At 41.3% G+C, this 17,385-nt stretch overlaps 1 protein-coding gene across 4 annotated transcripts in view; it reads right to left on the minus strand.

The window, feature by feature from the left end:
* IRSp53 (Insulin receptor substrate 53 kDa) overlaps positions 1 to 17,385 on the minus strand; it is a 769,646-nt gene that overhangs the window by 401,172 nt on the left and 351,089 nt on the right. The window lies entirely within an intron of this gene.

Consider the following 17,385-nt stretch of genomic DNA (forward strand, 5'->3'; position numbering starts at 1 on the left):
CGTCCCCGTTGCGGCTCGTGCAGATGGGGAGAAAGTTGTACGGAGCGTTAAACGGGTCATCGATTAAAATTCAAAGAGCGAAGGTGAACTACCTATATACATACATTCACTGAGTGAATCAAATATGTGAAATTTCACTTAATTTCTCAAAATATTAATCAAATTAGACGTGAGAAGCAGTTTTTAAAAATTGAATCACTGAAAATTAATCCAGCGTTTTTTCCCGGTATGTGATAACACAAATATGGTAGTTTGAACATGCAGAAGTGTATGTAGACATTTACCGCTGATAAATATTTCAAATTAATTAAATGACATGCTGTAGTCATCATTAAATTACAACAATATGGATTAAATCCATGATAAAAGAGGTATTTATAAGGTGAATGCAAATGAATTCATTATCATAACAAGAGAGACTGCAACCATGACCGTCATCGCATTAAATAGACGGATTTTAGCGTACGGTCTACATGAATATATAAATTTAGATCAACAAGATTGGGAAGATAAAATAAAGACTTAGAATTTCTAAATTTAGACAGCCTTTACAAATAACGGAAAGAGTAAGTAGGTCATCAAAATTCTATCAATACATAACATCCAATAGTTTAAATTTTATGAAGCAAAATTTAATGCGTGTGGCCACCTTTATTACTCCAAAACGTTAATTAACCAAAGGACCTTCGTAGCTATTACACATTCATAAGCAATTTTGGGGTCAGAATATCTTATAATATCCCTGAAAGATTTATAGAGGATATCTTTCCATAAAGATTTGAATAGATTTTATTACATTTCTGAAACTTATGATAATTTTTTCGAATGAATGCAATTAATTTCGCAAGAGTGTTAGTGAATATTTGGACCCTCTCCTCCCGGATATTATAAAAACCAAGAGCTTTATCATTTCAAGGGATTTATCTGAGGCTGTCCCGTCACCTCGACTGAGGAGAAATTTAAAGTGACTGAGAAGAGGAAGGAGTGCGAGATTGATCACCGAGAGAAGAAGAAACTCGCACCCGCCTCACCCCCGGGGACACCCTTCCCCTCACGATTAAAGATACCCACCCGAAAAAAAGATGGCTTTAATGAAAAGATAGGGACGGTGGACAGCCTGCGATCGCCCGAAATGAGTGGAGAGAGAGGAACGGAAGTGAGGGCGTGGAAATGTATTAAAAAAAGAGACGAGGACGCGGGAGAGGTGGGTTGGGAAAGGGGTCGTAAGATGAAAAAGGCTGAAGCGAGGGAGAGCGTTATGGGTAGTAGGAGGGCCTAGAGGAAAGGGGTGGAAGAAAATTAAGGGAAGGGAAAAATACGCCGAGACGCTTCTGCATATACCTGTGGAGACATACATTCCTCCTTCATTTTCCCAGTGCTCAAGGAGGAAGGAGAAATCTTGAGAGTGGAGTGCAGGAAATATTAGATTAGGAAGGGGGGAAGAAGTGAGAATAGGATGGATATCACTCGAGGTAAATTAAGGACAGAAGTACTAGGAAAGAGAGAGGGAGTGTAGGGGAGGGGATGCGATGACATGTTGAGGGGAGAGAGAAGAAATCGTAAGGGGAGAGAGAGCCGGGAGTAGGGTATGGTAGAAGAGAGATAAATGAGCAAGGGGTTATTACTAGACGACGGATGGGAAAAACTTACGCATTAGCGGAAATAAATTTCAGCGCGCAACTGTTAATTCCAACTGCATCGAGTGGACTAGATGGTGGCACACGGCAATTGAAAAATTCCAGTCAGGAAGATTGGGCCAAATGATAGGGAAATATGAATAAGAATTTGTAACATGGTACTGAATTATTCTCAATTTGGAATCAACTTCACAAGGAAAAAAGATATCTGTTGTCAGTGAATTAACGTGACAGGAATTTTATTTTTACTTATGACAACTTTACTACGAACCATGTCAAAATAAGATACAAGTAAGAGTTAAAAATCTATTCATACTAAACGAGGAATGGACTCTAATTCGACATAGTAAAGATGAGTATCTTCAGTGTGCTCTACTCGACTCTAAGTACTTACAATATGAATGAAAAATTTATCTTACTTCATCTATAAATGAATTACTTCCGATGCATAAAAATAGTGGTAAATTTGGGTGAACACAGAAAGATAAGGAAACATATAGAGAAATTGTGTAAAAAATATTGATTTCATTGGCAAGATATGAGGTTTGAAAAGTACACTTGATTTTTTTAGCTTAAAAATGCATCAATTGCTAAGTGGAAGCTCTTCCGTTGCCTTTGAGAAAAGAACTATTGATTTTTCTGAATTCTCAACGGCAAAATACCGTCGAAAGAGATGCTTGTTTTTGCGAAAAAATAATAATATTTCATTATATTTTATTTCAAACACCTTTCCCATGCACGTGGCACATTTCTCAGGGCGTAGGCAGGCATTTGGAAATGATATCTCATCCATGCGATGAAAAACATGAACACGATAAACTTATCCAGTTCTCGACTAACACATCACTGACACCAAAAAGAATGAAAATTCACGGAGAGTACCAAAAAAAATGAAGGAAAGAGAGCGTTATTTCCATTGATAATTAAAGAACGACTAAAGTTTCTCGCTAGTTGTATTATACAATAACATAATATATTTGCTGGAATAACCAACATATATTTGTACATTTTCTTGGATAACCCTCCAAAAGTAACCTAACACAAAAAAGTTAAGGATGACCAAACTTACGGAATTCCAATTATAGATTACGACCTTTTTTCTGCAGCCTCGGGAAAAATTTCAACAAAATACAGTCCGGTGGCATTGACTAAGAAAGACCATATAACCAGACCACGACATAAGGAATAATGCATATTAATTAAAAGTTTCCACCCGCAAACATGCAGACGCCACACAACCGACGCGAACCTCCCTTTTAGTGGGCATGAAAGAGTTTTAAGCACACCACTCTATATCATAAACGCCACAAAATGACCTCACACTCAAAATTAAATTTCCCCGTGAGTGCTACACGAGTTCTCCGAATTAAAACAATTACTCTCCATTCTAACATTTCGCACAGGGGATTAGCATGAGAATGGCTTGAGAAAGCAGGGAGAGGTAGGAGGGGGAAGGAGATAAGTGGGGGAGAAGAGGAGTCGGGCGAGGAGAGAGGGTTGGGGCGGGGAAAGACACGTCGAGGGAGGCGGAAGGGGACGGGGGGTGATGGGGAGGCAGAGGAGGAGGGGGGAAATGCAACAACACAAGAGGATAGGAAAGAATGGCCGATGGAGGCAGGGGGAGAGGGGGAGGTGGGAATGCAGGGGACGAAGGTGCGTATAACGCGCCCGAAGCCATTGAGGTTGGAGTGGGAATTAAGTGACGCGTCGGCTAGGTTGGCGAGGGAGACGGGATGTGGGGGGTGGGGGAGAAAGAGGGCTGCGGATTAAAGGGTGGGGAGATGCACATCCAGGGGACATGGTAGTGGATGGGGTGGAGAGGCGAAGGAAGCCCCTCGAGATCGAAAGGAGGGGTGCGGGAGGCGGAGCTGGGTGACTGAGGAAGCCTTGGCGGCACGGGAAAAGGGGAAGGGGAGAGGTGGAGGGTGGAGGTGGGAGGAGGGTTTTTGGGAGGGGAAAAAAAAGGGGTTTCGAGAGAGTACTGCGAGTGGGGGAGGTCGAAGGAAGTGGTGTTGATGGTAAAGCGCAGGAAGGGGGAGGGGTGCTGAGTGAGAGGCATGAGGGACAAGAGACTCGCACACAACACACATTAAGACTGTGCAGAAACAGAGAGAAGGGATTGAGTGGCAGGAGGGGGGTGATAAAAGAACGAACGTGTGTGGGGTGGGTTGGGGGGAGGAGAAGGAAGTCGGTCCTGTCAGGGAGGATGAGGGTTGGGGGCCTGAGGGTTGGGGGTTGAAGAATGGAGTGAGAGAGGGAGAGAGCAACTGGCGAGAGCCGAGTGGGAGAGGAGGATGGAAAAGGGAGCAGGCACGCACTGGGGGATGGGATGGCTTGGGCTGTTTCTAGCTGTGGGACGAGAAGGGGGGTGCATGGGGCTTTTTAGGGGCGAGGCAGGGATGCAGAGAGTACGAGTAGTGTGTTGCCTGTGAGAAGAGGGGAGGAGAATGCTATGGGGAGTATGACGGGCGGGGTGGCGAGTATGGAAGGAGGGAGAGTGGGGAGATAAAAGGCGGGGGTGGCGAGAGAGGGCACGTGGTGGGTGGGTGGAGGAGGGTAACGTTTGCGGCGGGTGGCCTGACTTGGCAAAGGGGGCGACTCTGCAAGGAATGGGGAGAGGGAGGAGGCCGAGAGAGTTTCGTCAAAAGTGGGGTTGGGGTGTGGTGGATTGTTTGTGGAGCTGAAAGAGGGGGGTTGAAGTGTTCTTACGCGTGGAGGGTAAGGTATGGCGGAGGTAGGGGGCTCGTGGAGGAAGGACTGCATGCGTTAGTGTAAGCGGTGGATGTGACGGTGGGGGAGGGTTGTAAGGAGTGTGAGTCTTGAGAGACGTAGTGGGAGAGTCAGAACGGGAAGAAAATGCAACGGTAGTAGTACCCACAGGGAGTGGTGCGTGGAGTTCGGAGGTCGGCGGATTTGATGTTAAAAGTTCCGGGATCCTCCTTCCGCCCCTGACCTCTACTCTCACTTTCTTCGATGACTTGAAGCCCGGCCCGTTTTACCTCCGTACGGGGAGGTGCGTGTATAAGACCGTCGACGCCAAGGCGTCTAGGAAAGAGAGAGAGGAATAGAGAAGAAGGTGAGACATGAGGAAGGTGAGGAACTCCTTCTTTGGGAGCTTCCCTTACTTCGAGTGAAGTGACTCGGCAGGATAATGTACGGGGATATTGATGCAAGTGAGAAGGTAGAGGCGCTGCTGTATCTGCGGAGGAAAGAGAGGAGAGGAGAACTTGCATGGCTCGGCGTGATATCCTTCAAAAGAAGCGGTTGTTCAAGCTTGGATGCCGCGTGGGACGTCCCACATAAAAGGTGCGCTCCTGGGAGCTTTAGAGAAGAATGATTCGGGAGCAAAAGATGTGACGTGTGAGTGACTTGAAGGGAAGTGGGAAGGATTGACACAGTTTCATTTCGTGGGCAAGGATGAAAGTTGGCTTCACTCGCTGAATAAATCACATATCGCCTAACATCTCCATGATATGCATGTAGTCAACATGATATAACAGGACGAATAAAAGTATAATCAGCATACTTCAAAGCAAAAAATTATGATTCCAAAAAGAAAGAAAATAAAGAAATATATAAACCATAAAAACCATAAAGATAGTAACCCGAAGGTCGGTTTGGTAGGTGGTGGTTGAGTTCACCCAGTACTAAGCCCTATACGGCGTGTAAAATTCACAAATCAGGGTAGGGGGGCCAGTTCCTTTCCCTGAGCCGGTGATGGTTTCACAAGAAGCCTGGTACCCGAACAATCACATAGCTTGGGTGGAGGTGCAGGTGCCCAGAGTGCCTTACCCGGGAATCGAACCTGGGACCCTTCGGACAGTAGTCCAAAGCTCTACCCCCTGGGCTACCGCGATCCACAAAGAAATCTATAATAAACTTAATTTAATAAAACAAGTGGGAGCGAAATTGTGAATGTGAACTCCGGTTCTTTCCGACAGCTGACTAGTATTAAAAAAAAATGTTTCTAAAAATCAATTTGTTTAAGTTAAACATCAAGTTCCGAGATTGTCAGTAGTACGTATTATTATCATACTTGAAACACCCATAAGCAGAGGACACCAGGCACTAAAAGAAACAGGTTAGTGCTAACAGTGAACATTTTTAACGTAAAAAAGTTTTTAAAATAGTCTTCTTTCACTCGCAAAATGGCTGCAAGCGACTCAAGGGTGAGAGAGAACATACACCATAAAAACATATTAAAACATGACCTAAAATTCTGGTGCTCCATTTACTGAGAACATGGAAGGGTGGAATTCAGCTGCAATCGCGGAACAGCTTCTTCAATCCCCAGCACTTATGCCGTTTCTCCTTCATATCTCCTCTTTTCCCCACCACCAACTTCAACTCCAAATAACCCATCTTTCTTACGCAAGCACTTCAAAACTACTAACTCCAATCTCGCCCTCCGTCCCACCACGAGAAAGTTCCCCTCCCACATCCAACCGCCGCCCGACTCCCTAAGCTCAGCCCGAACGGGGCGGGCAACCAATCCCCGTCCACACCCTTCTCCCTCCCCACCACCCATTCTGCCCAATTTCTCTACCCCGCTCTTTATCTTATTTATGCTTTCAGCATTTCCTCCGCCCAGGACGCATTCCCACCCTCAATGCGTTCCTCCCCGCGTTCCTCATTTTCCTTTAAGCCAACTTCTCTCTCAATAGTCTATCCGCTTAGTGAGCCCATTCTCCCATCGACCGTCCCTCGCTTCCACGCTCCTCCTCACCTCCTCTTCGCCTCCTCTTTCCTCCCCACACCCAAATCCCTACCGCACCCTCAACTCACCCCTCCCGTCTTTGATCCCCCCAAGTCGTTTTCCTCTCACTCAATCCCACCTCCTCTTTTTTTTAATTCCCCACCGCCATCACATCCTCCACCTCCATTTCCCCACCCTTCCATTTTGACGTACGGATATCGCGGACGTCCGAGATTATTATTTCTCGATTCAAATTCCTCCCGGATGAATGGCATCAAATCGGGGGGAAAACCGCGTGCGTCACATTCCCGCAGAGTTGCTGTTAGAGACGACGGCGGTAATCCTTCCACGAGTTCGGCCAACACCGAATGTTTTTTTTTTCAACCAACGTCACCTGCCATATTCCCCTCTCTCTCCCCCCCCCAATTGTTTCAATTTTATTCTTCTAACAACCCCATCCGTCCCCTTTTCCCTTTCTCTCTCCTCGACTCCGCACGCGTTCCACGTCCTTTCCCTTCGTTCGGCCCCCTGTCTTCTTCCGTATCCGACCGCCCCGCCACCCCCTCATACGCCGCCCCCCCTGCCGCCCACACACGCGCGTCCCGCCTGGCCCTTGCATCCCTCTCACCCTCCGCCGTCCGCCAGCCCCTCCTTCCAACCCACCCACCCATCCCCCACCATTCAAAGACCAGCCAGGACCGGCACGACTCAGCGTAGTAGCAGTCTCCCAAATGAAATTACTGGCGGATAAGGTGCGAATGTGCGTGCTGATTTGAGAGTGCGTGTAAGAGGTTTTCTCCGAGAGCGTGAGGGAGAGGGTGGGGATGAGCTGGGGTGGAACTGGGAAGCGAATTTCAAAACTGACTGAGAGTAGAAGAGAGGGCACGCTGGAGCTAAAAGAGTGGGTGAGGGATGTTGAAGACAAAAGAGGGGAAGGGTGGTCCTCTCCACCCCTCCCGGTGAGGATACCGGGGAGGAAGGAGAGGAGGATGAGGGAGCAAGAAGTGGGGGGGGGGGCGTTCCTAGACGCGTACTCGCGCTTAGTTCCTTCCCTTTTACCTCTTTTTTTGTCTACACAGTCACACGATCCCTTTTCGGGAAAAAAGATTGGATTCCTCGGGGGCGTTTTTTGTTCCACCACCGGTCACATCTGCCACGCTCCCCGCTTATTCAGTGGCGGTTGGCGTATTGTTTTGTCGGGGCTTATTATGGCTCCCGCTGCGCCCAGCGTCGCCTCTAATTTTTTTCGATCTCTTTTTGGGTTTTTATTTAATCCGGCTTTTTATCTTGAATCCTCCTGAAGTGGATTTCCTCGGACGCGTATAATCAAAGAGGGAATTATGACTTTCACTTGATCAGTTCGGAATTTCAAACGTCTGAGTCAAGGTGAATGCGTTTTTAGATTTCCTTGGAATAATGGCCGATGGGTTTTTATTCTTCTCCTCCGGGGAATTTTTTGAAAGGAAAATAGAGATAAATCACTTACAGCGTGATTCCATTCACCACATTCATATGACAACCGCAGTAACGCTGCGTGCAATTTCATTTATTGAAATGTAATGCGATGATAGGAAAAAAAAACTGAAAAATAATGAAAATAATTAGCGGGTTTTATTTTAATTTAAAACATCGCCATACATTTCATCATTCAAATATTTTAATTAAAAATTCTGGAATGTCATTGCATCGAGGAATTCTGAAATTAATATGTTTTCCATTTCCCCCCTTGCAATCCCATTCCACAAACTTTCCCCTCATCACCAGTCTCAGTTTTTTTTGCCACCTTTGCAACCATTAGCAGATTGATTTGAGGAGTAAAGACAACATTGGAATATGTTTTCGCGTTCAAAAGCGTCCTCTTCAAACAAAACTCTATGTCGAATTTAAATTAGCAGCAAGAGCCTTTCAATTTAACGAGGAAATTAAAGTAAGCGATGTTATGAGTCATGGAAACCCAAATTTTTTTACGAGCAATTTTTTATATTATTTTTAAAAAAATTTTATAAACACATTTTCATATTGACTTTTCTTTTTCTATTTATTAATAATACTTGGGTATCAATTTTCATGTTCAAAACAAGAAAAAAATGATGATTTTGAAACGAAAAGGACACGAAGCATAAAATATAAGAAAATTCTTCTGAGAGCAAATCATTGCCAACACAACTGGCGCTCAAAACGACCTACTTCACGCTTTCTACAAAAATATTTTAAAAAAAGGTAATTCTACCGTAAAATTTAAACCCCGAAAATTTCCTAGTTCATCTGCAATATTTATCTGCCAACATTTCATTAAATGATTCTGGGTCGATCCCAGACCAGGCTCTCGTCATGCCATCTTTTGAAAATCCTTCAACTCTAACGCCCATTATTATATTCCACTCGAAACCCACTTCTTTCATTCAGTCTCACTCCCGTCCCTTAGTGGCTAATGATAACGATGATTTGAGGGAACTCGTTTCTCCCTAATAAAACCACTCCAACAAATATTTCTCCTTCGGTTGAATGATGTTCCAAGCATAATTCCAGGACAAATTCCAATGCCAAGTTTATTCATCAGCTCATTTCATTTGACATGGCGTTCCGAATCCCGTCCACCTTCCCCATGCCCACCATTAGCATGCTTTCCTTATTTATCCATCAGTTGATTGCCATTTACACATCTTTCTTCCTCCTTCATTTTTAAATTTAATATTCCTCTATTCCTCCTATTTTCCTTAGTCGGGAATGGGCCCAGTTCCCTTTCCCAACCAAATCCCGTCTCCCTTCGCGAGCTTTACGAATTTTCTCTCCGAAAATGAAAGAAAGGATTTCTTGAATGCTCGATTGCATTCGGATTTTCTTCCGTCCCTCTGACCTTTTCCGATTCCTCTCTCGTTATTTTTCCGGCACTCCCCCATCTAATCCAATCCTCGCCCGTCGCCTTATAATTTCCACGCTCTCTTCACGCTGGCATAATAAAATCCTGTTTCCTCGTTTCATAAGAGTCCAAGTGGAAAGTCCATGCATAAAACGGAAAGGGATTTTCGCGAAAAAGTGAACATCCTTCATTTTTTATATCTTCGCTCACCTTCTTGCGACCTTCCTTGATCGGTGAGTTTCTCATCGGCGCAAGAATCAAATGGTTCGGAGGATGACTTTTTGAAATTTTCTTGCCAATCTCAAATTGGCCCTTAGTAAAATCAGTTTAAAAAATTTCATATCGGTGTCGTAAGCGTGCGGAACAATTTTATCGGAAAGCCAGTTATTTTTCTGTAAACCTTTTACGGGAAATGTTTTGATGGTGTCCAGACATGAACGGGTATGATCTGAGAAACGTATTATGATAAGAAATTAAGCGGTAATGAGATCAAAACCTAGACTTTTGCAATACTTCTCGTAGGAGTATCGTACTTTCCTTTTAAAAATTAAGTAGAGTGGACGAGGCCTCTTAACTGGTCGGTGACGGGCCCATAGGTCACCGTGTAGATTCCCGGTCTAGCTTGAATTCTGTGTTTGAAAGTAAAGATTTACAAACAGCTATTCATAGCCATAAATCATCTGCCCTCAATGGCTTGAATCAAAAAATCCACTATTATCACCATTTATTATACTATTACTATTATGACCTAATGTTAGATCAGATATACGTTTACATATTGCGGAGACCGATCTCTGTTATACACTGAAAAGACTAGAAAATCCGTAGGGTTCGAAAGAACCATCATTGTTTAGAATGCCTACCTTGAGAAAAAACGAAAATATTTTAATTCCATTGGCTGGAATAGGAGTAGGCACATATTATCTCTATAGCGTTAAACGGTCCCAAATTTGCCATTGATATTTCAGCAAAATATTTGAGACAGATTTCCCTCCGAGTAAAACATCTTTCTCAATCTCCGCTTTACCAACCACCACAGTTTGTGAACTTCACTTCCAAAGGAGAGATAGATACCAGCGTCACAGAATTTAGTAAAATAATATCAGTTTGAATAAAATACTAGTTTGAGGATATTCAGAATCGAATGGGATCGCAGAAATGTGGACCTGCGAATAAAAAGGAAAGCAGGGCTCTTTTGAGGCGAGGCTGAATGCGAAGCTGAGTAGGCATTTCGAGGCGGTCGGGCTCGTCTTATCCCGATACCTCCGCCTCAGACCTCACGCCGCATATATTTCCCACTTACGATTACAGATAGCGAGAAAAAAGGATTCGCCGAAGAAGGGATGGCGTGGGAGGGCGAGAGGCGGATGCAAGCGGAGCCGAATCCCCGTAGCGAGGAGAAATAAAAAAAGAACCTGGTGAGCGAGCACCTGGCCATAGAAAAGGGGAGAAATCGACTTGAGTTGAACGAGATCGTGATTTTTTTATCCATGGGAATGTAAAGGAATGGATGGGAAAAGGATTGGGTATGGTAAGTGGAGAATGGGAGAGAAGAGGGAGTGAGAGATGAGGCGAAAGTCGCGGGGTACCAATAGATTATACTTTTAAAAACGCCCTCCATAATGTGGGGGGGAATGGCTTCAAGAGAAAAACTATTTCCAGAGAGTGGTTATTCGATGGGAGGAGTATGCCGAGTGAATGTAATCCTATTATAAACATACATAGCATTCGATTACCTATATAAAAGTATGATCAGTTGAGTTCAAAGAGGATTACCTTAATGAATACTCGAATACCTGGATGAATACACAATTATCTGGTTGAGTACATGGATGCTCTCTGTGCATCTCGTTGAATTGCTCACTGCTGGTCTGAATATTTATATAATGAGAACATGTGCAATAAGCGACGATTTCTATACCTAAAACGTTCAGCTGAATCCGCTCAACAGAAAATTTCTAATTTTTGCGTGATTATACCATCAAAAATTTGCTAGCTAATTTATAATTAGTTTTAAAAACGATAGAAAAGGTAATTAAATGTTGATTCTCTCATTATTCAAAGAAAAGTAAAATTAAAATCAAAACCAAAAGAAGAAATACTAGAAAATATGCAACTTGTAGAAATTGTTCGTTAATGTATTTAAAATTTATAAATAATTGCTTTTAATAAACTCAGCCATTGTATTGAACGCTGCTCAGTAATTGCATCTTAAAGCACATAAAACAGTTAGTGCTGATTTTTGATAAGATATAAATATATATTCACTAGATGGAAATAATTATTTACTTAAATATGAATAGACGTGAAATTGAGCAATGTATGTATGCACATATAAATTGACGCTTTGCTTACGTTTATGGGTACGATGACTCAAAATGTTCATGTTATTATTGAATAGTAATCATTGAATACGTTTACTCTCCCGCTAATGATGTTGGATTTTTCTTATGAATTAATATTATAGGTCCTCAAAGACTGGTCCAAGGTCTATGGTACCAGATCATTATAACCCTATAATCTACCATGAAGTAAGCCGTTGATAAGGTTTTTCGTCCGGTTATTTATTCCATTTGTGCTTTAAAATTTCATTTTCTAAGAATTTGGTAGGTATGTGATTTCATGTGACTTCTTCATACAATGCAAAGGCTCCAGTTGCCACTCGAGTATTGCTGTGATTGAGAGTCTCTTGCAAGTTCAGCGTACCAAATTTTGATCGAGAACCGATGTATTCACTCCACAAATATTCACACATACATTCAGCGCTGTAATAAGGTTATTACCCAACTCATGAAGTCATTTACGATTCCAGGATTTCGGGCCATGCTATATTTTTAGAAGAACACATTCAATCAATCACGCATTCGATTATCAAATATTAAATATATTTTGCACATTTTACGTCTATACTTAGGATTAAAAATATATTTTGCTCATAGTTCGTAAAAGTTGATATGATGATGCTCTTTTTTATCCAAATACACTTTTTACTTTAGAGAGCAATCCCAAAGCAGTTAGGAAACAACTTTTATCACAATAGTAATACTCGTATTATATGATTCTCAAAGATGCTTCAAGATAATGACCCAATGAATATGTTAGCATGTCATAAACATGCAGGTTTAGCGATTTAGCCTTAAAAATATTTCTAATTTTTTTTAACGTATCCGAATTATGAAAATAATTTAAAAAGCTTAATCAGGTAATCAACTCGTTCCTTCTCATAATCCTGCCTACAGAGGTGGAAAATTACTTTCGAAACAGCTGTATTATCCGCCTTAAATTGAAACACTCATTCAACGCTCACTTTTTGGAGACAAAAGGCTAAATGTAAGCCGTGGAGTCAGGGAGAGATATAAAAGTTACTCCGGCGTAGACTTTTCATCGAATGAGGCAGCTCGATTTTTAATCGGCTTAGCAAATCAACTCCTTTCTGTAGATCTGAAGCCAGCATCCCAACCCCCACAATCAGTCAGATTGTCGGCGCTCCAGTGGACCCAGTTAGTTTCGAAAGGGATTAAGAAAACTGTTCCTCCACTCTTACTCTCAAATTCCCGTTTCCATTGCCCTAATGTAAAAAATAGGGTGAAGTCGAGTTATGTGAGTGTATAGGGAAAATGTAAAGAAACAAACGAAGGACGAACACAATAACTAGGGAAGGGGAAGGTGGGTGTGTGTGTTTATATATATATATATATATAGTTATTTATATATATATTTATATATATATATATATTTATATATATATTTATATATATATTTATATATATTTATATATATACATACACACACATATACATTAACGTGTGTGTGTATATATATATAGTGTACATTTTAGTATATCAATGTAGTCATGCAGAAGAGAAACAGAAACATTTTGGTGAGAGTTAGCGGCCCAAAGGGATGAGAAGAGTATTGTGTAACGGGAGAGTGCGTTTTATTTTCACGCTTCACAGGTTAGCTCCAAAAATATAATCTAATATCGAACGAAAAAATTGAATGAGACCGGGTCTGGTTTCCTGTATCCCTCACTCTATATCATTATCAACCTTCCTTCTCTCTTGTATTTATTTTGCATTTAAAGGTTTGCAACTCGGGCTAGTTTCTTCGCGTAACGATCTAGCGCTCGTAGGCCTGAATTTTGTCATGCTTATTCTAATAATTCATTAGAATTTACAAAAGGATGCTTGAATACTCTGCAATCAATGATCAAAGAAGACTTCCGCGTATCATTATTTACAATAAAACATAAATCAAGGGCATAAATCATCCTGCAGTGTACTAATACAATTTTGAAGGGAATTTAATCAGCGAAATACTAACTCATAATAATCTAACTATGATTATAGAATTAGAAGGATGAAGACACTCGATTATAATAAAAGCTTTTGCAGAATGAAGCATTTAGGATTTTATATTATCAAACATTAACCAAAAGTACAATATAAAAAGAAAATAAAAAATAATTATTGATGAAACAAAAATAATTTTATCAACAAAACATATACTCATAAGACTTAGGAGCTCTAGCTGTACCGAAGGTATACTTTTTAAACAAGCCACCACAATATACAAATATTAAAGGAGTTTCACTCGTCTACCAGGAGAGAGAATTAATAGGAGAATTAAATAAACCCAGGTAAGATTATCAGATCTACCGTATGTTTCCTCCATTGATACAACCTTGTTGTACGACCGTCAGTCAAATCGGCGATCAATTACGTATTATTTATAAATATTTGAAAAAAATGATCTTGAGATATTAACGGCATTGATAAAAAGATGCAAGGTAAAGCTTGATTTGATCTAATATAGAAAAATGAATGCAGGATTAAGCATCGAGTAATATATGCTTTCTATTTTGTCGAAAAAACTATTGATAAATCGATTCAAGAGATGCTCCGTCAGTATTTTTTGGTGTCCAAAGAAACCTGCAAAATATATTAAATTTGTTTAATTGGACCACGTTTTTAGATAAGTTTTTTATCCCCGGTGCTTGAAGCGGCAAATCCTTAATTAATCACAATGCACGAGGTTGAAACGCTATCACGTTTACACCTCAGAAGTTGACTCATCCATCTTTTCCGCGTTAAGATGAGCTAATCCTTTAGATTTAAGCCCACGACCACAAAACTTATGGCTTCGAGCATAAAAACTCGACCGCCACGCTCTCCCCCTTCCCAATTCTGCATTGCTCCCCAAACACAAAACAGACACGGTGGGAAGGGAATCTCACCCTAAGTTCGAAAAACCACATTTTCCTTCTCTCTCTTCCCCTCCTACTCATGAGGAGATACGCATAAGCACACTCACAAATACGTCGGGCGATATTCATTTGGACCACTTTTCGACCCTACTCCCCTCGCATCACATCTCACACCCCTCACCAAGCAACCCAAAAAATCTCACCTGGAAGCGTACTCATGTTCCTCAACTGCGACTACGAGGCGGAACACGGAATAGCGGAGGACCAGACATCTTTCAGTTTCAACCGAGAGAGTGAATCCAATGCGCCCCCTTAATTCCATTCCCACCAACGACGACTTCTTACCCGCGCGCATCCTCAGCTTTATTCGATTCTTTCTTTTTCTTCATTTCGACAAGAAACTTTTCCGACGACCTCGGAACATCCATGGGGAATCCTCCCCTCGTCGGGAGGTGTGGTGGATTCGAGGGTGAAACTTAGGGTGTGCGAGGTAAAAAAAGAGGTTGGTGGGCGTTTTTGGTTGGAGGGGCGAGGGAGGATCCGATGGAGAGGCAGAGGGAGGGAGAGAAATTCCAAGGCGAGTGCCGCTGGGCGTCACCTATATGCCAACAGTCGGGTTTCCCGGAATAGGCTTGCTCACTGGGTGCGAAATGGGACGTGTGCGGATATGACGCGAAGCTGGGAAACCGCGGGGGTTGGCGGATAGGGAGAAATTACTCAAAATTCCAATTAGCGCGTGTGTTCTATCAAGAATTCATGCTAGAGTGTCATCTCCTCGAAATCCATTTCTTCGGGGAGGGCAAACTAAAAGTGAAGGGAATGGCTATCAATGAAGACGGGGCTGTCTCTGAATGCGATATCAGTATTTTCACTGCGAAAGGGGCTCAGCTAGCGTCTTCATCAAAACTTTGAAATACTGCACTTGTCTTAGGGAATATGCTTAAGGCATGAACACAAGATTACGAGGAAGATATCTGTCTCTGGTTGAAATGCAAGAGACCACAAATTCATTGGGGACCATATTGTACATATTCATTCTAAGCAACACTGATTTAATTCGTACAATTCCAAAAAAAAATTTGCTGATGTTAACGTTCCATATGTACATTTTCCGATTCTCATACCGGAGGAAATATTATTCGAGCAATTACATACGTAATCATGCAATTTTCACACATAAAGGGGAATGCGGATAAGAACAGAACATAAAAAAACCTCAATTTCAGAGAAATCACGTAAAAATTCCGCAAAAGCAGCTTGTTCTTTTTTTCATCTAACCATTCTCTATTAGTAAATCTATAATATTAGGCATTAAATATAAATACATAGTACGTCAGATGGTAATCGTGTTCACATAACAGTATAATTAGGTCATCGTGGATGTCTCATACAAGTTGGTGTTTAGGGATTAGTCTATCGGAGGCAAAAGACATGGGTGAAATCGTTAAATATATCCTGATAATTCTACAATCAGTTAAATCGTTACGAAACGATCACGTCCATACCAAATCTCTTTCTCTGGAGAAGATTAGGAGCTATTCTCATTCTTTTATGCAGATTATAAATAACAGAGCAAGGTTCTGACGAATGGGAAAAGAGACTTTTTTGAATCGAGTTCTAATCTCCCCTCTGAAGAGCCATTTATCAGCAATGGCTGTCACCAATCCTGCAGCCACGCAAAAAAAACACCGGAAAAAAACACGCTCACGCGGAAAGATATCGACGCAGACAAATTGTTCGCGAGTTATCGCCTTTCCGATTCATTTGAAACCGGGAAATCTTTTGACCACAGCCTATAAAGAAAATTATATCAGTCATGCCTCAAAAGGATTGAATTATATCAGCTATAAAAGTTTTCCGAACCATGTGTCAACGGATTATAAAAAATATGAAAAAATACAAAAATGGTTTAAAAATATTCTCGTTCCTGTGAAAAGCATAAGCTACAAGTAACTTAACAAAACAAAAACAATTTCCAATATTGTTCAAGCCATCAGCAGCAACCTAGGGAGTCTTCCCGACAGTTATTTCGTACAGTTTTTATTCCTCGGAACACCTACTTAATTGCAATATAGCACAGTATGACTGAATTCCCTAAAACATTTGAACATGAAGTCAAAAAACTCGATCGCATGAAAGGATAGCATACAGAGATTGGGAAGCTATATTTTCAGGAATGCTTCACCTACTCGCATTTTCATATTTAATACGAAGGTCGAAAAATACATGCAAATGTATTGCATGATACACAAATTTATATAAATAATAAATTAGGACTCAAAGAAGAGTAAAATATGGTATTTAACTTGTAAATCGAAATAAATGGTTTTCTTGGAAAAATTTATGTAGCGGATGCCTTCGGATGGTTATTTTATAATCCCTTCCCTTATAAGGATATGTAGTTTCATTAAAAACTGGTGAGCAGATTCATGAAAGAATGGACATACATTCTTTTTCAAATACTGGATACACATTTTTTAGACCCGAAAAGGAGGAACTAATAGGACACTAAAAGCAATAATTTAACTGAGGTGACGAAGGAATACAACAAAAAATTAGTAGAAATTAGAATATAAATACTAATTGCATATGTGTATATCTGCGTGCTTGTATTTATGTATTTAGGCGTGTATAAATATGTTTATACACACATTCAAACACGAAAAAGAGCCAAATGGCGAACACATTCATTTGCATGAATAAATATATATGGAAAATGGATATACTATAAACAACGAAAAATGGACGAACACTGGAATGGTGGGAAAGGTGGAATCTAGCAGATCATAAGGGCAAAAAAACTTTCCTTGACCGGGACTCAAACCACGAATCTTTTCCGATGATCTAACCCTTAAGCTATCAACAAAACATAGGTTACACTGAAATCTGCGGGGATTTGTGCAAACAATTGGCTCGATGAATTATCCATAAGATGGTTTTGAGAAGCTATTTCAACCACAAAATGAGAAATGGACGAGGATACAGG

Source organism: Hetaerina americana, unplaced genomic scaffold (genome assembly GCF_022747635.1).
Source record: "Hetaerina americana unplaced genomic scaffold, ioHetAmer1.1.p SCAF_3, whole genome shotgun sequence".
Lineage (NCBI taxonomy): Eukaryota > Metazoa > Arthropoda > Insecta > Odonata > Calopterygidae > Hetaerina > Hetaerina americana.